The sequence below is a fragment of the Alligator mississippiensis genome, chromosome 4 (assembly GCF_030867095.1).
Source record: "Alligator mississippiensis isolate rAllMis1 chromosome 4, rAllMis1, whole genome shotgun sequence".
In the NCBI taxonomy this organism is placed as follows: Eukaryota; Metazoa; Chordata; order Crocodylia; family Alligatoridae; genus Alligator; species Alligator mississippiensis.
Genome location: NC_081827.1, coordinates 134,526,284 through 134,548,660, shown reverse-complemented (window position 1 = coordinate 134,548,660; position 22,377 = coordinate 134,526,284). Strand labels below are relative to the sequence as shown.

The window sequence follows — 22,377 nt, the reverse complement described above, 5'->3', positions numbered from 1 at the left end:
GTTGAGATGGAAGTGGTCTTCAATCAGTCTATGCCCATTATTTCTTGTCCTCCCCCAGGGGGCTTGGTGAATAGATGCTCCCCTAAGCCCTGATGTATGTCCCTGATGTACTTGTAGGCTGCCACCAAGTTCTCTCTGAGTTTTCTCTTCTCCAGGCTGAACAGCCCCAAGTCTTTCAGTCTCTCCTCAGATTACCTGGTCTCTAGGCCTGTATTCACGTGTGTGGCCCTCCTTTGGACTCTCTTGAGCTTCTCCACATCCTTCTTGAAGTGTGGTGCCCAGAACTGGATGCAATACTGTAATACTTCAAGGGTTCAGGTGCCCTCTAGTCTCACTTGCTGCTAGCCAAATGGCCAAGGACCAAACCAGAAAGAAAGAGATAATGCAGTCCCCCATTACCATAAAATTATATAGTTGAGTTTCCCACAGTTGGGGAAACTTGTAGGGGTCAGCCTGCCCAGAGTGCAAAGGGCAAACCTCACCATACACTTGATCTTACCCCAAAAAGTACTTTTGTCTATTTAATTTCATGTTTCAGGCCAAATTAGCCAAATCAGTTCTGAACCCAATTAGCAACTGAACATTCAACTCTGTGTGGCACTACCATTGGCAAATATCCTCCTTTCCAGGCTCTTCAGCCTGGGGCTTCAGATACCCCCAAATCCATGGCAGGCATCCTACACACAGGCCCCAAGCCCAAAGGTCAGTTCAGATGCCCCGAGTTGGGGCATCTGAAGCTCTGCTAGGCAGAGGCTCCGGAGGGGGGGGGCAGGACCAGGCAGGCCTTGCTGCTGAGCTCCTTAGTCCTGCTTCCGGCTGCCCCTGGGTTTTGTTACCCCTGGCTCCTATCATCTTTTACAGGCAACCAGGAGCAGATAAGATATTAATTTTCTAAAATTTTTAGGGGCCCTGCAGGCCATATTTTGCCCACCCCTGGTGTAGTGGAAGAGGGGATGCTGAGGTCACTTGAAAGAGTTGGTGCTGAGGGGGACTGTGCTCAATGAGCACTCTTATATATCTTACTAATAAACACATGCTGCTTTTAGCAGCAGTTCAAAAATAGGCCATTTATTTAATGAGGTTTATTTATATGCAAATAGAAGACAAAGGGCTTTTCCCCCCCATGCTGATGGGGGTGGTGGGGTGGGATCATCTTATATTCAAGTAAATACATAGTTCAGAAGTTCAGTAAGGCTTGTGCCCTCTTTTGTAGTTAAAAAGCACCCCTAAAACATTAAAGGAAACGGAAACAAACCATGGACTTGTACCATATAAACTGCCTAAAACAAGACATACTGACTTTTAAAATGGGCACATCCTGATAAGCAAGTTCTTTTGCTTCATAGATCCCCGCCCCCAAAGCCAGCAGATAGGAAGTTAAAGACAGCACTGCAAGACTCATTTCACCAGAAGTTCCACCTAGTACCTATTTTGTCTAGGCTAACCAAAATGTGTGAGGTCCATTCCTCCTTGGAATTGAAGACTTTCTGATGAATTTCTCTCATGAATTGTCACCAGTCTTCAAGAAAGCCTGTCTTCATGGGCTATTGGTAGTACCTGGGATACAATTTGGGGTGTAGCCTTTGGCTTTTCTCCTGTTACAACTTCTCGATTCTTCTGCTTTATTACCTGTTTTCAACAGAGCTTATTAATGCCTTCTTAGTGGCATAATAAACACTTCCATTTTGCTTTGATTTCTTGCTATCTAAGACTTCCCTCCCATTTATGGAGATTTGTTTTACTACTGGCTATTTTCAAGTTGTAATGGATCATGGAGCACCAGGTGCCTGCTTTGAAAATAGTAAGTACATTTTACACTTACTGGGCACAATGCTGACCAATAATAAATGGTTCCATCTTCAACCTAAATAGATTCATAGATTCATAGATGTTAGGGTCGGAAGGGACCTCAATAGATCATCGAGTCCGACCCCCTGCATAAGCAGGAAAGAGTGCTGGGTCTAGATGACCCCAGCTAGATACTCATCTAATCTCCTCTTGAAGACCCCCAGGGTAGGGGAGAGCACCACCTCCCTTGGGAGCCCGTTCCAGACCTTGGCCACTCGAACTGTGAAGAAGTTCTTCCTAATGTCCAATCTAAATCTGCTCTCTGCTAGCTTGTGGCCATTATTTCTTGTAACCCCCGGGGGCGCCTTGGTGAATAAATACTCACCAATTCCCTTCTGTGCCCCCGTGATGAATTTAAAGACAGCCACAAGGTCGCCTCTCAACCTTCTCTTGCAGAGGCTGAAAAGGTCCAGTTTACAATAATGTTTTAACTACAGAAAAATAACAGAGCGAGTCCTCTGTTGCAAAGAACTCAGAAAGACCATGGCAGATCAAAATGTTTTTGAGACTAGGGATTCCTATTTGAAATCTCTGGGTTTATCATATGAATTACATTTGCACCCTTAACAGTGCTGAAGTTGTATGGCATCCCACAGCACCTTGAAAGAATCAAGGCATGTCAGGGTGTTGGAGCATCCTGGTTGAGAAACACTGTGCTAAAGTTACCACTCCCTAGGTTTAAAAGTATGAGGGCTCCTAGCAGAGAGTTTTAAATGGCAGGTCCCTGTCTCTAGAAATCATTCTTTTGTGTCGCCTGACTGGAGCCAGAGCTTCTTGACTTTGAGGACATCCTATAACACCCATTCCTATACTGGCTTTCCTCAGGGGATTGAACTATATATGTATTTGTAGGTCCATCTCCGATTTGGAGTTCAAAGTATACTCTATACTATATCAATAAATCTGCCACTGTAACTGTTTCAGATAAAAGATTTGAGAAAATCCAATAAAACAGACTAAAAAAGCCTCCTCAAGCAAAAACAAAACAAAATAAAACAAAACAAAACCCATCAATAGCCAAGTCAGATACAGGACATATATAAATTACATTTATTTGAAATAAATGGAGTTGGAGCAATAATAGGCTTGTGAGACATAAGGCTATCAGTAATATCAAGGTCTGTCACTGTTTCCAAAGAATCTCTGTTTTCTGCCAAGTACGTTACTAACCACTATTTCAGTTCAGACAGTACTGACAGACTCTATCATAACTCAAGTAAGAGTCTTGAAAGTTAGCATAATCCTCTTCCCCAGTTTCCAGATTATTTTATTTCATAGCTTTCAAATTAACACAAGTAATAATCAACTATCTTTATACTGCAATAATGCCTAGAAGTCCCCAGTTGCTGAAACCAAAGCCCAGCTGTAATAAGTTGTCCACAGTAATGCAAAAACTTGCTGCCCTCAAAGCACTCTCCACCTAGAACTAATACAAATACTTTTGAATATTAAGTGTTATATATGCACTCACTGGTGACATCTTTCTGATAAGATCATGTGCCATTACAAGCAAGTGTCTGTCTCTGATCACCCTTTTGCATAATTCAGCAACATTTTCTGGATGAAGCACATCCAACTGTTCAGCTGCTTTGATGAAAGCTTCAATGCAGCCCCTCCATGAACACAGTGCTAATATTCTGGCACTACAGTAGCACTCGCTCTAGTCCCAATTACACAAAGAAGGTCTTGGGGCTGCTTTCTTATTAAACTTTTTTAAAACTTCCTAAAATAAAAGCAGAAAAGGAAACAACTTTCAATCATTAATTCCAACAGTTCAATTCAAACTGGCAATCTAGAAATGAAATGATTTATTGGCAGTTATCATTTGGGCATCCCATCTAGTCAGCTTTTCAGCAGTGCTTTTAAAAGAGCTGAACTGCATGGTACTGTTGACCAACAAGTTAATGCACATTCAGACATGAGTGACCCAGTGGAGATATTTCCAAAATACCATGGAACAAGGTTGAAGCTGATCCACATATAAGTCAGCAGGTGCTAAAGTAATGTATACATAGTTGTGGTATGAAAGATGATAGCTATATGTATTCCCCCTTCAACCTAAAGGGTGGATGCATATAGGAAGGATCTCTGAAGCAATCAGAGCTATCAGAGATACACTGTCCCACATCTAAGAGTATTTGCTTTAAAAAAGCAGTATTTAGCATTCAGTTTGTGTTTTTATTTATGATTACCCAATTGTTTCTTGCCCAGTTATATAAGGCAGAAAATTTCTGAACAAAAGTTAACCAAAAAACATTGTATCAGTTGCCCTCAATATTAGATATACAACAATAAGAACAAGAATTCTTAAGAAAGTCGATCAAGAGACTTTCTGCAAAGCTAACAGTAAACTCCATGCCAGTAATAACATTCTCTCTATTTACTCTATTATTCCAAATCCATCCTTTGATGTAGAACACTTAGTAAGAAGGGATATCCCTACCATGTTTCAGGGATATGGCTTGTAGCCGTGTTTGTCTAAAAAGCAGAGGCAGACAAAACTCTTGGGCTTTGAGGCGATATCTTTTATTAGACCAACTAAATAGTAGCAAAAAAAATTCTCTCGTTGCAAGGTTTCAGGTCCAAACACCTTTTTGTCAGGCAGAGGAGAATTCAAAGATTGTAAAAGTTCTCCCAAGTAGAAAAATAACTTCAGCTTGTACAGGGGAGGTAAAGAGTGGCAAGGTTCCCATGCTTTTCAAAGTCCATTTGTGAAAAAATTGCAAAAAAATACAAATATAATAAAAGAAGAGTAGCTAAAAGATGTGTGGGCATGGGAGAAAGTTTTCACTAGAACAGACCCAAGTGGAAAGAAACAAGAATTGACTTTGTGTTTATATCAAAAGAAATAAGGATAAAGAAGAAAGAAACCATGCATGTAGCTTTTAGTGATCATGGGATACTGAAGGTGGAAATGAGTCTTGGTAAGAGCCCCATGAGAGGGAAGGGACTGCGGAAGTTAAGTGTGTGGTAGTTACAAGATGAAGAAGTATGTTAATGGTACACAAGACAGTATAAAAGGGTGGTGAACACTGAAGAAATATTTGGGAGTACCAGAAAATGATGGACGATGGCAAAGAAAAGGACAAGAGAATTCTTAGGAAGGCAGGCCTAGGATGCATGGGGAAAAGAATGAAAAAACTTAGAGTGCTGCAGATAAAGATGCAGGAGCTGCTAAAGGAAGCTGCAGATGGAAGAGAGGTATGAGAAGAGCTAGAAGAAACAAGGCAAGAGTTAAAAACCTGGTTTAAAAGAAAAACAAGAGAGAAAATGCTCTCAGCACAAGCACCCTGAGTGGGGAAAAACCAAGAGTGATCTCAATACTTTTCAGTCAGAGTGAAGGCAGCAAAAGGAGAACTTAAAACAGTGCAAGAAGAAGGTGTTGCCTGGGTGGAAAAGCAGGAGCAGGTGCTGGAGGTGATAAGATCTTATAGTTATGCCAGAAGAAGGAAACAGAAAGGAAGGAAATGAAGGATTTGCTGAAAGAGACTGAAGAGAAAGTAGAGGAGGAGGAAGCAAAGAAGATGGGAGAGAAAATAAGTGCTTAAAAACCTTTAAAAGAAGAAAATCACCAGGAGCAGACCTACTGCCTGTGGAATTTTAGAAGTTTTGGGCATAGGTTGTGAGAGTTATAGTGGACGTTTCTGGCTTTGAGGATGAGGAAAAACCTCCAGAAGATAATACATGAGAACCAAGTATGCTCAATACCAGATAGAAAGATCTCCAGAGTGATCAGAGGTACACTGTCCCGCACCAAAAGAGGAAAACAAAGACAGTTATAGCAAACCTAGATTTAGAGAAAGCATATGACAGAGTGGATCTTGATTATGTATTTGAAATGCTAGAAAAAATGAGGTTCCCAGAGAAAAGTGTATGTTAGATAAGGTTATTGTACAGAGAAGCCGAGAGTCAAGTCCAAATTAATGGGCACCTGAGTAGGGTTTTTAAACTCCATACACAGGTGAGACAAGGGTACCCAGTCACCACTACTATTTATGTGCAGCATGGAACTGTTAGCACAAAGAATAAAAGAAGATGAGGTTGTAGACAGTGGAGTCCTGGCATTGTTACGCCTGTGTAGGATGACTAGAGGTTGGAGTATTCTAGAACATTTGAACTCCTAACCTTAATGATGTCATGGCCCACTTCTGAAAGCTGAGCATGTGCAGTGAGTTGTTTGACCTAGTTGTTTGTTTGGTAACTAGGGGAACTGTGGTAGTTAGGACCATTATGTTAATGAGTTGTTATGGGTTGTTGGGATACTTTGATTTGTATAGTCCTAACTGTGATTTACTTTGATTGGCATTGATTGAGAGAGTAACGATTGGATCTGCACGTGATTGACAGGTGGCGTGGTTTGGATGTTATAAAGCCTGTTACGAAACGTTATGGACCCCTGCCAGTGTAGCGGCCAGCACAGCTTTTGGGGGCCGTTGTCGTCGGAGTTAGAGCTCTGTCTCACGCTCTCTCCCTCTTTTGCCTGGTGTGTGTGCATGTGCAACTGATTTAGCATTTGAGTACTTGTGTTTGTGGAACCCTTCATTTAGCAACTGTGGAGCGAGCGAGAACAGTGTGTGTGGGACAGTGTTCGGGAGCAATGACAGGAGTGTCCTGAGCACCTGAGCACTTGCCGGCTACTCAACTGCTTCTGTGTGTCACGTCGGTTGGGGTATCCTCTACCCCTTTTCTGAGGTGCTCAGTACCCACCTGCTTGTGAGGGAACAGCATAGAAATTCTCAGGGGTGTGAGGCTGCAGAGCAGGCCTTCCCTGCCTGTCAGCTCTCTAGGGTGATAGTTGACCACCTCGGGTGATAGACTGGCATCGAGTTCTTTAGCTGTTCCATAGTTTAACTATTTATAGTACTGTATACTGTGTCTGTATACTGTTGTGTTTGGTTTTGTTGCTTCTTGTCTTAATACACTTTATATTTGCGTGGGGTTTTGCTTGGTATTTTGCACCTTTGGTTGGGGCCAGGCAGTAGGTCAGTTTCCAGAGGGATTTAACTCTATGGTGTCTGTCACGGTGGGGTCCTCCAGGAGGGCCGTGGTCTCCTTAAGGCCCCCTCTTCCGTGCCATCTCGGCCCAAGGGCACCCTCGGTTTCTCGCCTGCCATGTCTTTGATGTTTAAATCAGTTGGGAGGCTGCCTTACACCCTCTTGGTCACGTCTCTATGTTGATTTGGACCCCGTGGTTTCCTGGACTCCTTGTGGGTCTTGTCCTGCAAATGGGTGCTTTGGGGCACCCTAGCCTTTTGGGCTATGCGTGGCTCCAACCATCCCTTATACCACGCCCCAAGCCTCGCAATTGGAATGGACGTTGGTCTGTCAAATACACTCGCCTGCTCTCTGGGGCCTCCTCTGTACTCTCAATAAAGCCGCCCCTCTCCTGGGGACTTCTGTGCCCACTCTGGGACTTCTCGGTTATGCCACCTGTCTCTCGGGCCCACCGCACTGCTACCCCCTTTCTCCAGGGCTCACCGCACTACTACCCCCTCTCTCCGGGGTTTACCGCACTACTACACCCTTCTCTGGGGTTTACCGCACTACTACACCCTTTTTCAGGGGCTCACCACGCCCCGCACTGGGGCTTCTCGGTAGTACCCCTTCTCCGGGGCTCGCCACACCCGCACTGGGGGCTTCTCAATAGCGCCCCCTCTCTGGGGCTTGCCACGCCCACACTGGGCTCCTCAGTAGTGCCCCTCCTGGGGCTCACCACACCTGCACTGGGGCTTCTCAATAACGCCCCTTTCTGGGGCTGGGGTCTAAGCACCCCATAAGCTGTGCCCTTACTGGCACTGGGGCCCCCACACCACTGTGGGTCCCTACGAGTACTCTGTGCCGTCGCTGGCGCCGGGGTCCCCACGCCGCTGTGGACGTCCCAGGCGCGGAGTTCATGAGGCCTCCTCCAACCCCTAATGGCCTCACCCTACCCACCGGTGTAATACATAACAACAAAGCAAACACAAGCCTCTTGGCTACAACTTAACTTAAGTCCGTCCGGCTATAACAACATTGCTCCAATGTCCCAGAGCCACCATCCTTTACTCAGCTTGAGTAGTACCAGTGGTTCTCGCATCTTAGCTTCAGGAGCTCCTCTCTGTCTGGCTGCTGGCAGGTAACTGCTAGCCTGGCCTCAGCTCCTGGGTGAGCCAGGCCCTGCCCCTTAGGGTCAGCTGACTTCCTGGTTGCCCCAGGCAACCCACAGCTGTGCTCATTATTCCCTGCTAGGGCTTTCTCCCTGGCAGTTTCCCCTCTCTAGGAGCAGGGCACCTCAGTGCTCTGTGACAGTGTCCTTCAAATCTAATAGGGAGGTTGGTATGGTATAGAGGTTTAACAGCCCTGTGTGTGTGTATTTCAGAACGTGGGTGGGTGCCTGAAGTGGTCCACGGGGTTCTCTGCTCAATTGTGGTGTGCCTGCCTGCTCTTTCCCCGCTCTTCAAGTTCATCAGCAGAATAAAGATATGCGTATAGGGTGAGGTAAAATGTATCCTATACATGGATGATATAAATGTTATATTTAGAGATAGACTTTCAATAGACAGGGTTCTAAAGCATACATCAGAGTATGGAGAAGTGATCAGAGCTAAACTAAATAGATCAAAAAGCACCATAATGGGAGTGGGGAACTGGAGAGACTTCCAGAAGTTGGGCCTTCAAATAAGAGAGAGACAAATCAGAATGCTAGGGATCCTGATAGACACAGAAGAAAAAGGTAATGCATAGAGATGCATCAATACATCAGTTCATATTGTATCAGCACCAATAAAAGAAAAACTGACATTACCAGCAATCAGCTTTTTTGGCTGATGTAGTTGATAATGTCGCAGATAAATGCCGCATACATGTACTCAGCTGCAGCATGCATACGGCTAGCCCAGCAGCTTGGAGAGCAGCATCTGGCTGGTAAGCCTATGGGGGGTGGGAAGGGCATGGGGGGCAGAGCAAGGCCCCCCATGGTGAACGAGGAGGGGGGCCCGGGGCAGGCACTGCCCAGCCGGGGTGGGACAGAGCCACAAGCAGCTTGTCCAGGGGACACGGGGAGGGAGGTGATGGCTCCTGCCACTGCATGCACCCCTGGGGGAGCATGGGGGCATGTGACCCCTGGATCTGTGCACTGGGTGAGGGTGGGCTGCTGCTGCAGGCTAGGATGGCACTAGGCTCTTCCTGGCAGGGGGGTTGAGCTGGGGCTGCACTCAGTGGGGTAGCAGTGGTGCTGGGAGTGGCCTGATTGCAGCCCTGGCCCAGCCTGCCTCCAGCAGGAAGAGCCCAGTGCCACCCCTCAGCAATCTAATCCAAGTTGAAGTATGTTGTTTAAAGGTTTAATATATGTAGCTGTACTTTTTTGGATATGTAGTTGTTTCTGTGATATGAAGTCTTGGTCAAACAAGGATGCTCACTATGTTGAGTTTTCCAAGCGTAGACTGATGAGTGTGTTTTTAATAAGATTGCTAATAAAAACAAAGGTTTCCAACAGCATGTTTGCCCAACATGGGCCATGTATTTTATAGTCATTAGCAAGAACATGCTGCTTTTGGCAGCAGCGTTATGATAAAAAGGAACCTCATTACATTGTCTATGTGAATGTAACATGAGGGGCTTTTTCCCCCCATGCTGAGTGGAGAAAAAAACCCTTATCTTGTATTCGAGTAAATATGGTATTTTCTACTTCTGGACATGCATGATACTTATATCTCATAAATAATTGGCCAAAGTATGAAATACCTTGGAAATGGAAAGGTATCTTGAGAAGTAACAGCTCAACTTTCCCAACATATCTAGTGTCATTTTATAAACCCAATTTAAAATACTTGAGTTACATTCTTTTTTTTTTTTTTCCTAATGAATGGTTTAATTTAAGAAAAGTCTAATAACTTTTCTTCTTTTTCTTCCAACTATTTTCATGGGATATTTTGATACTGTTTTTATGCTGTACTTGTGCCAAGATTAAATCGGACCATGGGTAACAATTAATCCAAGAAAATTTATCATTCATGTTCTTGTTGCTGGTGGTCTTAATTTTTGCAAATATTTAAATAAACTTATGCATTGTGTAGTTGTACAGACAACCTCAGAAACTAAAGTTCAAACCTCAAAGGGATCCAAACTGGAGGACCCATCTTCCCTCAAAGAATGATTGCAAATATGCAGATGTCAGAGGAAACCTTTTGAGGATTTGATAATAAGCAAATAGAAAGAAGCCAAGGAAGTAAAACAGTGTACAAATAAATTCTACAATGCTTTACTTTCACAGAAGCACTCAAATGCAATCATCTTTTCCTTGGAAAAGTCTTTTTGAAAGAAAAGAAACAGCTACAGTTGACTAAAGAGTTTCCATGAGATTCCCCAAGAAGCAGATTCTCATGAATGTGTGTCCTCTATCCCTTTCTCTAAATCATCCACAGATGCATTATTTACAGCATTTACCTGGATTTTTGTTCACTTCTGTTTGTTGTCCTTTCTGCTGAGTCTATCCTTGAATACTGTTAATAATATTAAACCAAATTTTAATACTTTGATTTATAAATATTGCCTCAAAGAAACAGTTATCTCCAAAACTGAACCCTGAAGTTTTGATCTGTCTGTGCATTTCCAGTTTATTTCCATTAAACTTTTAAAATAGTTGTGCAAACTTCTCTCATTAGACAGTTAATGAACTAATACAATTACAGGAAAGGAGCTACATCACCTTCCAAAACAAACAGACCAAATGTTACAGCAGTTTAAGTAGTACAAATTGTCAGAGCTCCTCTGACTTAAGCCAACTGACCCTCTGAAGGCAATGGAACTGATGTAGCCTGTCTAGATTCAACACAAAAGACTTATTTTTTAAAGTTATGTCTGGGCTCCCTGAGTGCCAAATCTGTGTGGTATGTTGAGGCAAAACAGTTCATCCAAACAGCTCTCTGTTTTGTTTGCCTTTCCATTTCCAAAAAGTACATGCAATTTGTATGTGTAAACTTGATCTCTTCTCATTTAGGGTCTTTGTGAACAAATGGTTAGAAAACATTTTAATTAATTTGGTATGCTTGATTTGTTTCAACTCTTAGCTTCTGCAATTTGCCAAACTTTAAATCTGATCATAAAAAACAAACATGGTACTGAAAAGAAAAATAGCAAAAAGTATTTGAGATGTTGCCTTGGTTTAAGAAAGAGTCAAATCTAACTTCTCAGAACATATATCAAAGGATCAATTTAGATATGCAAAGAAAATTTAAAAAAAACAACCAAAAAAAACACACTTCCCTTTTCCATTTGAAATACTTCTGTTATTTAAGAGTAACAAACCAAAGATGTCAAAAGGACAAAAAACAGCTGGATAAGAAAACCGTAATTTTAAAATATGTTCCATACTTTTAAAAATATTACATATCTGCACTCTCAAACCAGTAAGAAAACATGGTAGTAAATAAGCCTTATGAAATTTCTTTCTTCACTGTAGAATAAATATTTACTGCTCTAAACTTTCATTAAATCCGATATGGTTAGCTAAATAGATACGCTTTGTTCTTTATACCATCCCTTCCCACAAGATTAGGTTTATTGTTACAAATTCTCCTATGTTGATCTTGGTGCCAAATTACCATCCATACTATTGCCCAAGTTAATTCACTGCAATTAACCTCCTTATGAAGAGACTTAAGCACGAGAAAATTAGTAAAAAAAAAACCAAAACAGCTATGCCCCCAAACAGACCACTAACTCATATTCTAGCCTACATGCCACTTCACATCCCCTACAAAGCTGAATCTATATCTTCTAGAATCACAGAATCATAGAAAATGTAGGTTGGAAGGGACCTTGGGAGGTCATCTAATCCTACCCCCACTCAAAGCAGGACTATCCCTAAGTAGATCATCCCAGCCAAAGCTTTGTCTAGCCAGGTATTAAAAACCTCCAAGGTTGGAGAATCCACAACCTCTCTAGGTAACCCGTTCCAGTATTTTACTACCCTCCTAGTGAGAAAATTCATCCTAATATCTAACCTAAACTTCCCTTGCTGCAACTTGAGACTGTTGCTCCTTGTTCTGTCATTTGCCACCACTGAGAACAGTCTAGCTCCATCCTCTTTTGAGCCCCACTTCAGGTAGTCGAAGGCTGTTATTAAATCCCCTCTCGGTCATCTCTTCTCCAGACTGAATAAGCCCAGTTCCCTCAGTCTTTCCTCATAAGTCATGTGCCCCTGCCCCCTCACCATTTTCATTGCCCTCTGCTGGACTCTCTTCAATTGATCCACATCCTTTCTGTAGCGGGGGGCCCAAAACTGGATACAGTACTCCAGATGTGGCCTCATCAGTGCTGAATAGAGAGGAATAATCACTTCCCATGACCTTCTGACAACAATCCCACTAGTGCAGCCCAGGATGCTGTTAGCATTCTTGGCAACAAGTGCACACTGCTGGCTCACATTCAGCTTATTGTTCACTGTAACCCCCAGGTCCTTTTCTGCCGAGCTGCTGCCCAGCCAGTCAGCCCCCAGCCTGTACTGGTGCATGAGATTGTTCTCTCCTAAGTGCAGGACTTTGCACTTGTCCTTGTTGAACCTCATGTGATTTGTTTTGACCCAATCCTCCAATTTGTCTAGGCCACTCTGAACCCTAGTCCTACCCTCCAGCATATCTAGTACTTACTTCCCCCAGCTTAGTGTCATCAGCAAACTTTCTGAGTGTACACTCTATGCCATCTTCCAGATCGTTGATGATCATTATTGAACAAAAGCAGCCCAAGGACCAACCCCTGGGGCACACCACTCAATACCAGCTGCCAACTAGACATTAAGCCATTGATTACTACCTTCAGCCCTAGGCTCCAGCCTGTTTTCTATCCACCTTACAATCTATTCATCCAGACTTCCTTAGCTCCTTGATCAGATATGACTTGCCCTTGGTGAATCCATACTGACTGTTCCTAATGACCACCTGCTCCTCTAAGTGCTTAGAAACAAATAAATTTCACCCAACTCATAGAAACCCTATTTCTGTACAGGTTGATAAAAATGTGGGAATATCAACCAAAATGGGCCTATTAACTTATTTTCAATGAAGACTATTTCTAAGTATTTCTAAGATACAGCAAGCCCTCCACTTATGAAAGCTTATGCTATACACCTCTGGTTTAATCTATAAAGGTACAAATCTACCTCGCCTTCTGCCTATTTCTAAGTCATCTATATCATCCTAGCAATTAGGTACTTTTTCCTGCTGAGCACTTTCTGTCCTAGAAATGTCAGTCATGCAGTTTTTCTGAGTTTGTACTTTTTCCTTCGACATTCTACACCTACGCACATATATAGATCATTACTGCTCCGTAGGAACCAGCACTGGGACTCTCCCAGCTTGAAGGAAATGTCAGCATTTTTTGTTTTGTCTTTACCTTTAGTATATTATGAAAAACCCAAAATACAAAAGCACCCTGCTTCTACAATACTAGGCAAAGAAACTGCACAAGTATTTGAGAGAATTAACAGATAATTCAACATTTCAAAGCTTATGACTGTTTTAAGGAAGCAGGTTGTGAGAACCTTCCAGGCAAATAAATTAATGTTAGTGCAACTACCACCTACTGTTGAGGCAGATCAAAAGTGTTTATAGGCTTAGCAGAGACCAAAGAAGTTAACTGTTTTCCCCAGGCTCCTGGGTAACTCAGCCTATGCTACACAGTACATAACTGAAAAACACGCATTTCATAAAGCTAATTTTTCACTCAAACCCAACACAGGGTTAGCTTTCACATATCTGACAGTTTTAGAATCTTATTCATACTATAATAACCAGAGCACAGAAGTTTATTTTGCCATTTCATGTTTTGAGGAATTTCTCAGCCCAGCCTAAAACAGGGTGAACAATTGCCAGTACTGTATTTTAGCTAAAAGAACTAAACAGTCCAGAACATCTCAAGATTATAAACATGACACTAAGGAAGAGTTACACTCACTCCCAGCAGACAAGCTCATCATTCACTAGTTATGTTGAAGACAAGCAATTGAAGCTGAACAGCCAACTAAGTACTGTTCTCTCTGCAATATGCTGTCTTCACTAGGATAAGCACCAATTTAGATAGACAGACTTGCACCTAAATCTGCAAGCTGTAACACCTCTCAAGTTATTGTTCCTGGCATCACCTCCTTTCAGCCTATTCCTGCAAATCCTTCACTCACACAACCAGTCAAATTTGGAAATTTGCACATGTGACTTTGGATGACAGGCCCTTCTGCACATCACAGGTAAGGAAAGAAATTTGATGATCATTTTTACGTAGTTTGTTCAAACACAGCATGATTAGTGAGCAGAATACATTTAAGCTATGTAGTTGGCCAAATACAAAGATAAGGTTAAAATGAAATGAAGATGTCAAACTCCTCCCTGATTTATGCCAGTGTAAAACCACAGTGAATCACCCAACTCCCATGGAGTTATCTGGATTTACACTGATGTAAATAAAATTAGAATTTAGTCTGAATTTGTTTCATTACTCTCATATCACTTTAAAACTTGGGGCATTATATTCAGAATAAGGAAATAAACATGGAGGAAACTCTGACGTATCAATAGTACCAACACAATCACAAGCCTAGTTTTGTAAAGTTTCACCATCACTCAACAATCTGCTTGCTTCTCCCGTTAGCCTTCTCACAGATATACCATCTCAGGCTTTTATGTGGGATAGTTCCCCCGCTCTGTCTGTCTGCTGGACTGGTGACCTGCTAGACTCTCCTCCTCCTGCCAACATTTTGGACTAATAGTAAGGTCCAAAATATCATCTTTCTGCCACCACCTCAGACTACTTTGCTAAAAAGTAATCTCCAAAATCCACCTTCCTCCAACAGCCTTCCCAAGCCACTCTCAACCCCAAATGATTGCAGAACTACATCACAGCAAGATAACTTGGCAAAAATGTCCTCCCTTAGAAATCTCCAAATCTACAAATTACTGCTAATAACACTGTTTAATTGGTTTTCTTTGTTATAAAGAGAGAAAGGATCATTTTTAGTTTGTCAAGAAATGCATCAGATAGTGTGTTGTGATAAGACCTACAGACCCTGATCCTGCAATGGGCTGGATGGCTACATCCCTGGGTTCACAATATTACATGCAGGCTCTTGCTTAATTTGCATGGAACTTAGGTGCAGTCAGAATCCAGGCCAGGCCAAGATGCTAATGGAGATAAGATGCTGTGACACTTTTTCAATGAGTATGCCCAGGAAAAAGAGAGTTTGGGGGGAGGCATTAAGAATCAGTGTGGAGAAGAAGGCTAAACTGGCAGCTAGCTGGCCTTCTTTGAATGAATAATATTTGATTTTGATGCCACAGACTTACTTGCTCATTGCTGGCTCTCACTAACAATGGTCAGGTATCAGTGCTAGTCCTAGCTGATGCTCCAAGCTTATAGGACCTACATTTGCATCCAGCAGTCCTTGATGAGTATTCTAACTTGATATCCTTCCTGCTCAAAAGTATTTTATTTGGCAGATCTCCATCACCTATTGTTTCATAGTTGGTAGGGTCGGATGGGACCTGAGCAGATCATCAAGTCTGACCCCCTGCAATGGCAGGAAAAAGTACTGGGGTCAAACGACCCCAGCAAGGTGTTCATCTAACCTCCTCTTAAAGACCTCCAGGGTAGGAGCCAGCACCACTTTGCTTGGAAGTTGGTTCCAGGTCCTAGCCGCCCTGACTGTGAAGTAACACCTCCTGATGGCTAGTCTGAATCTACCCTCTGCCAGCTTGTGACCATTATTTCTAGTCACTCCTGGTAGTGCTCGGGGGAACAGGGACTCCCCAATGCCTGATGGCCCCCTCTGACTAGTTTGTAACAGGCCACTAGATCCCCCCTCAGCCTTCTCTTGTGGAGGCTGAACAGGTTCAGGTCCCTTAGCCTCTCCTCGTAGGGCCTGCTCTGCTGCCCCCGATCATGCAGGTGGCCCTCCTCTGGACCCTCTCGATGCTGTCCACATCCCTTCTGAAGTGCGGCACCCAGAACTAGACGCAGTACTTCAAACTGTGGCCTGACCAGTGCTGCATAGAGGGGGAGGATCACCTCCTTGGACCTGCTTGAGATGCATCTGTGGATGCACGACAAGGTGCGGTTGGCCTTCCTGACCGCATCCCCACACTGTCTGCCCATGTTCATTTTGGCATCAATAATGACTCCAAGATCCTTTTCTGCCTCTGCACTGACAAGAAGGGAGTTCCCCAGCCTGTAGGTATGCTGCTGGTTCTTCCTCCCCAGGTGCAGCACCTTGCACTTGTCAGTGTTGAAACCCATCCTGTTCTCATCTGCCCACCCCTGTAACCTGTGTAGGTCCAATTGCAGCCTGTTCCTCCCTTCTAGTTTGCCCACTTCCCCCCACATCTTAGTGTCATCAGCAAATTTGAATAGGGTGCTTTTTACCCCCTTGTACAAGTCACTGAGGAAGATGTTGAACAGCACGGGCCTGAGGACCGAGCCCTGGGGGACCCCACTACCCTCCAGGTCGAAAATGACCCATCCACCACCACTCTCTGAGTGCGGCCCTCCAGCTGGTTAGCGACCCATTTGACTGTGTAAGTGTCAATGCCATTGAGAATGGGGTGAGACACAGGGTCGAAGGCCTTCCTGAAGTCCAGAAAGACTACATCCACTGCTACCCCTGCATCTAAGGATTTTGTGACCTGGTCATAGAAGGCCACCAGGTTGGTCTGATAGGACCTGCCTCTAATAAACCCATGTTGGTTGCCCCTAAGCATAACCTCCCCTGCTGGCCCCTCACGGACATGTGCCAGGATAATTCTCTCAAAGAGCTTACCCAGGATTGAGGTAAGGCTAACTGGCCTATAGTTCCCTGGGTCCTCCTTCCTCCTGTTTTTGAAAATAGGAACCACATTGGCCCTTTTGCAGTCCTCTGGCACCACACCAGAGCACCACGAGTGCTCGTAAAGCCGTGCCAGAGGTCCCCCAATGACCTCTGCCAATTCCCTCAGCACTCTGGGGTGGAGATCATCAGGACCAGCTGATTTAAATACGTCCAGTCCCTCCAGAAGTTCCCTGACTAGATCCTCACTGACCCTAGGCCTGGGTGCACCTCCCTCGGGGCCTGAGAGGGTCCCAGCGGACAGGCTGATCTGGTCCCTGCTCAGGAAAATGGAGGCAAAGAAATCGTTATATAGGTTAGCCTTGTTGTCTGGTGCAACAACCACATTTCCTAGCATGTCTTGCAGAGGCCACATGTTACCCGGTACCTTCTTTTTGCCCCCTATGTATTTAAAAAAGGACTTCTTGTTGTCCTTGATCCAGGTAGCTAGTCCCAGTTCCATCTCCGCCTTGGCCTTCCTGACCGCCACCCTACAGTCCTGAGCAACCGAGGTATAGTCCTTCTTGGTGATGGCCCCTCCCTTCCATTGGGTGTAGGCCTCCCTTTTAGCTAGGAGACGTTCCTGTACGCTTTTGGTGAGCCATGGTGGCTTTTGAGCCCTCTTGCCCCTTTTGATCCTTGTTGGGATTGCCTCCCTTTGGGCTTGGAGGATCATCTCCTTAAGGAACGACCACTCTTCTTGGACACCCAACTCCCCTCCCCTCCAGGACCTCAGTACTTCCCCAACTATTTTTCTTACCTCATTGAAATCAGCCCTCCTGAAGTCCAGGGCTGCTGCCTTGCTGCAGGCTTTTGCCACCTAGCGCTGGATGGTGAATTCCAGCAGGCGATGATTGCTGTTGCCCAGGTGGTCGAGCACCCGCAGCCCCCTCACAAGGTCATTGCCTGTGGCCAGCACCAGATCCAACAAGGTGTCTCCCCTGGTGGGGCTGTGCACCTCCTGGGTTACAGGACCTCTATCTAACTCAGCTAGGAACCTACGTGAGTGGTCAGACCTGGCTGACTGCTCTTCCCAGCAGATGTCTGGAAAGTACAGGTCCCCCATGATGACCACATCTTTTGACCTAACTACTTCTGTGAGCTGACTTAAGAATTCCCAGTCTGGCTCTTCCCTTTGGTTGGGTGGCCTGTAGTAGACCCCCACCATTAAATCCCTTTCCCCTCGACTCCCTTGTATTCTAACCCAGAGCACTTCAGTGTGCCCCTCATCTGACCTTGTGCTACTAGATGAGGATGTGTATTCCTCCTTGATGTAGAGCGCCACACCCCCACTTTTCCTCCCTGTCCTGTACCTCCTATACAGCCTATAGCACTTGATATTCACCGCCCAGTCGTGCGCTGGGTCCCACCATGTTTCTGTAAGCTCCACTATGTCTGGCTTGGTGTCAGCTAGGAGGAGGGTAAGTTCCCTGCTTGTTCCCTACACTACGAGCATTTGTGTAGAGGCATTTGAGGCCTCCTGAAGATGTGTGCACTGGCCCCCTAATCTCAGTACTGCCCGGGCCCCAGTTGCTTACCTGGGTATTCATTCTGCTCGTCATTGGTCCAGGCTGGGCTGTTCTTGTTGGTGTCTTTTGGTTTATTGGTCCAAGGCTTCCTCCGCCCTCCTCTTCCCCGTCCCCCGACGAGCTGAGTTTAAAGCCCACCGGAAGAGATCCGCCAAACTAGAGGAGAACACACGCTTACCTTTAGGGGAAAGGTGAAAGGTGCTTGCACTGCAACAAACCAGTCATCTGTTTATCAGTTAAATACATTTAACCACAAGTCTTTCAGCCATACACTCAACTTCACAACTTCATTGTACCCTCTGGGTAACTGTACACTAGCTCTAAACCTACCTACTTGGTAAGTGACCACAGAGGCTGATCTGGGGGGAGGGAGGGCAGTGGGTGCACTTGCATCACCCTTTGATTCCTGCTCCACCCAAAGTTTAAAACCAACTGCTTGGCAATGGCAGCAGCATTTCTCATCAGGCAGCAGTGAGGGAGTCAAGTGACTTCATGGCTCCTTTAATCTACCAATCCTGGGGTAAGTAACGGCCCGCAGGCTGGGTCTGGTCTCCTCCTTTTCAAGGCTTCTAACAGGAGCTCCCAAAATGGACCAAGACAAGGCTCAGGAAGGGCCAAGAGACAGTTCTTCCCAGAGCCACTAGCACCCCTCCATAACTGTGACAGTTTTGGCAGTGATACATCCTGGGGTTTGATTATCTTAATCCATTATGATTGTTGTCTAACTGGGTGCATCTACACAAGACACTTCTGCACAGTGGTTACCGAGCATTATTTAGTACTTGTATAAGCAAGCACTAAATAAATGCACAGTAACTGGAATTACTGCATGGTAGCACCAGTGAATGTCTTTTAAGTGACACTACAGCACAGTAGCCTAATAATACTGCACAGTAGCATATTAGCACTGTTAGTGCTGTGACACTACTGTGCAGTATTATTTGGCTACTGCACAGTTGGTGTCTAACACAGACATGCCCACTGAAAACAACTTCAACAAAAAAAATGAACTCCTTACCCTACATTCTAGGGGCCACTGCTCATTGAAGATGTAGTGAAGATCAAGCATAATCAAGGTGTGGCCCAAGTACTTCCTCAATCTTTAATAAGGATAAAAAAATTAAATGAAGACGATGATAGTGTACAGGTACTCCTCACTTCACGTCATCCTGGTTAATGATGTTTTGTTGTTATGTCACTGATCTATTAGAGAACATACTCATTTAAAGTTGCGCAGTGTTCGGTTATAATGTTGTTTGGCCGCTGCCTGCTAGTAGGTAACTACTGTGACATAATTGGATTTGCTTAACATCGATTCGCTTAAAGTCACATTTTTCAAGAATGTAACTACAACATTAAGCGTGGAGTAGCTGTACTGAATAAGAAGGAATGGAAGTGGAAATGACCATGTCTGAGTAGAAGCAAAACTCAGGTTACTGTGATGAAATAAAGAGGCCAAGATAACTTCCATCATAGAATATTGAAAAATCTAGCACATGAAATGGCAATTGTTTTATCCAGTTGTTCAATTAGGCTGTAACTGGTTCTCTCTCAGGTGCTCTGTGTCCGAAAGCTTGCTTCTTGCATATTCCCTGGACCAACATGGCTATAACACTCCAACCTACCTACTTCTTTAATTAAAGGCAGTGCAGTGAATCATAAAATCATAGAAAGTTAGGGTTGGAAGAACCTCAGAAGTTCATTTAATCCAACCTCCTGCTCAAAACAGGACCATCTCCAGCTAGAGAATTCCATCCAGGGCTTTGTCAAAGCTGGGCCTTAAAAACCTCCAAGTATGGAGATTCCACCACCTCTCTAGTGCTTCACCACCCTCCTAGTGAGAAGACTTTTCCTAATATCAAACCTAAACTTCCCTCGCTACAACTTGAGACCATTGCTCCTTCTTCTGTCATCTGCCACCACCCTCTTTGGAACAGTCTAGCTCCATCCTCTCTGGAATCACCCTTCAGGTAGTTAAAGTCTGCTATCAAATGCCTCTCAGTCTTCTCTTCCCCAGACTAAATAAGCCCAGTTCCCTCACCCTCTTCTTGGAAGTCAATAAGCTCCAGCCCCCTAACTGGACTCTCTCCAACTTGTCCACATCCTTTCTGTAGTGGGGGGCCCAAAACCGGATACAGTACTCCAGATGTGGCCTCACCAGTGCTGAGTAGAGGGGAATAATTGCTTCCCTTGATCTGCTGGCAACACTTCTACTAATGCAGCCCAGTATACTGTTAGCATTCTTGGCAACAAGGGCACACTGTTGACTCATATTCAGCTTACTGTCCACTGTAACCCCAGTCCTTTTCTGCAGAACTACTGCTTAGCCAGTTGGTCCCAAGCCTGTAGTGGAGCATGGAATTGTTTCATCCTAAGTGCAGGACTTTGCACTTGTCCTTGTTGAACCTCATGAGATTTTTTTTGGCCCAATCTTCCAGTTTGTCTAGGTCACTTTGAATACTGGCCCTACCTTCCAGTGTATCTACTACTCCCCAAGCTTGATGTTATCCAGGAACTTGCTGAGAGTGCACTCCATCCCATCTTCCAGATCATTAATGAAGACACTGAACCAGTGGCAATGCATAGGGAGTGCCCATGCACACCCTGAGAGCGCTCAAGAGGCACCAGTTGCCAATGGGGGGAGGGGAAGGGGGTGATAGGAGACAGGAACTGTGCCCAGGGTCATGGTTGCCTTAGCAACAGCCCTGCCCACCCCGCCCCCACGACCCAGCCCAGCACAGACTTGTCAGGCAAGGCCAGGCTCCTGCTCCCACCCCATCATGGGGGCACTGAGGGCAGTGCTGCGCTGTACAGCACTGCACTGAATGCAGGGGAGACCACTTCCCTGGCTTGGGGCACAGCGGCAGCTTCCCTGTGAGAGACAGGAACAGCCACAGCAGCAGCTCCAGCCTCAGCCCCAGCGCCAGCCCCAGCTCTGGCCATTCAGTGCCAGCAGCCCACCGCGGGCCCCCAGCCCACGCTTCCTGCGCCATCTGGTTCCTGAAAAAGGGGGGAGGGGGGGGAAGAGGAAAAGGCAAGGGGGGAAACCCCCTTCCCTCCAATGGGGTCATTTTTCCATGGGAAAAAATGTCCAGGGGGAATTTGAAGGGGGACCAGGATGGAGAAGAAAGCAAAACCCCTCCCCAAAAAATTAAAAGAAGAAAAAAAGAACAACACCCCTCTGGCTGTTTTACTACTTCATCCAGGAAGAGCACAGACCATCTGCAGATGCTTTCTCAGCCTGATTAAGGGTATTTGTGCCCCAAAGCTTGCTTAAGACAAATTTTTCCAACTGAGTTGGCCTAATAAAGGATATCAGATTTACCCAAAAGTACCTTGTCTGCCCCCCAAAATCTGGCATTTTTCATCCTGTTTGAATAAAAATGAAGCTGTGACTGTGCCCCCACACAGTGCCTGGTGCCCAGCTCCCTGAGCTGACCAGAGACATGCCACCACCACATGGCACAGGCCAAAGATGCCACCCACGAGTGCTTTTGTGAGTACTGGGGAGGGCAGTATGAATGGACTTTGATTTCAACAGACATATACCCGAGTAAAGTAAGATGCCATGAGGGGCATTTATACCAGTTGTGTTGCAGCAGTAGGTAGGTGAGCGCAGCCTGGCTATGCACTCTCCTTAGTAGGAGCATCAGCGCAGTGCTCAAGAGCCTGGTCATGTGGCAGAACTGCACTGGGTGGATACGCTATAAGCACATGATTAAAATAGTCCCCGCTTTGAAGAGTTTAAAGTTGAAGTCTGGATAGATGCGCACTTTATAGATTAACCAAACCAGACAGAGAACAAGCTTTCATGAGCGGAAGCTCACTTCATCATTACATGCCAGGTTTAAAAGCTTACCACAGATTGTTCAGCAAAATAATCCCACCTCAAGCAGTCAGCATGTGCATATACAGCCCCACTTGAGTCATGAGATCATTCCTGCCTGTAAAGAAATATAGCTACAGGGTCAAAACTTGCCTATGATTTTTAAATGTGGAGTTGAAATATAGACACCACATATATTACATCAAGGTAAGAGAAGGGGAGACTCAGCATATTTAAAAAGGGTAGGGGTGGTAGGAAAGGCACAACTATCAGGGAGCTGTTATGTGATCACTGTCAGGTTTTGAGGGAGAAAACACACACACACACACACACACACACACACACAC

General features: G+C 44.9%; 1 long non-coding RNA gene across 2 annotated transcripts in view; it reads right to left on the bottom strand.

Annotated features, from left to right (window-relative positions):
- LOC109281908 (uncharacterized) overlaps window positions 1-22,377 on the bottom strand; it is a 33,171-nt gene that overhangs the window by 4,425 nt on the left and 6,369 nt on the right. Inside the window, exons 3-5 of one of the 2 annotated variants that reach the window (XR_002088701.2) lie at window positions 19,223-19,304; window positions 18,214-18,360; window positions 196-338 (exon numbers count right to left, since the gene is read on the bottom strand). This is a non-coding gene — a long non-coding RNA (uncharacterized LOC109281908). The remainder of the gene's footprint in view (window positions 1-195; window positions 339-18,213; window positions 18,361-19,222; window positions 19,305-22,377) is intronic. The other variant, XR_002088700.2, reaches the window with a different exon arrangement.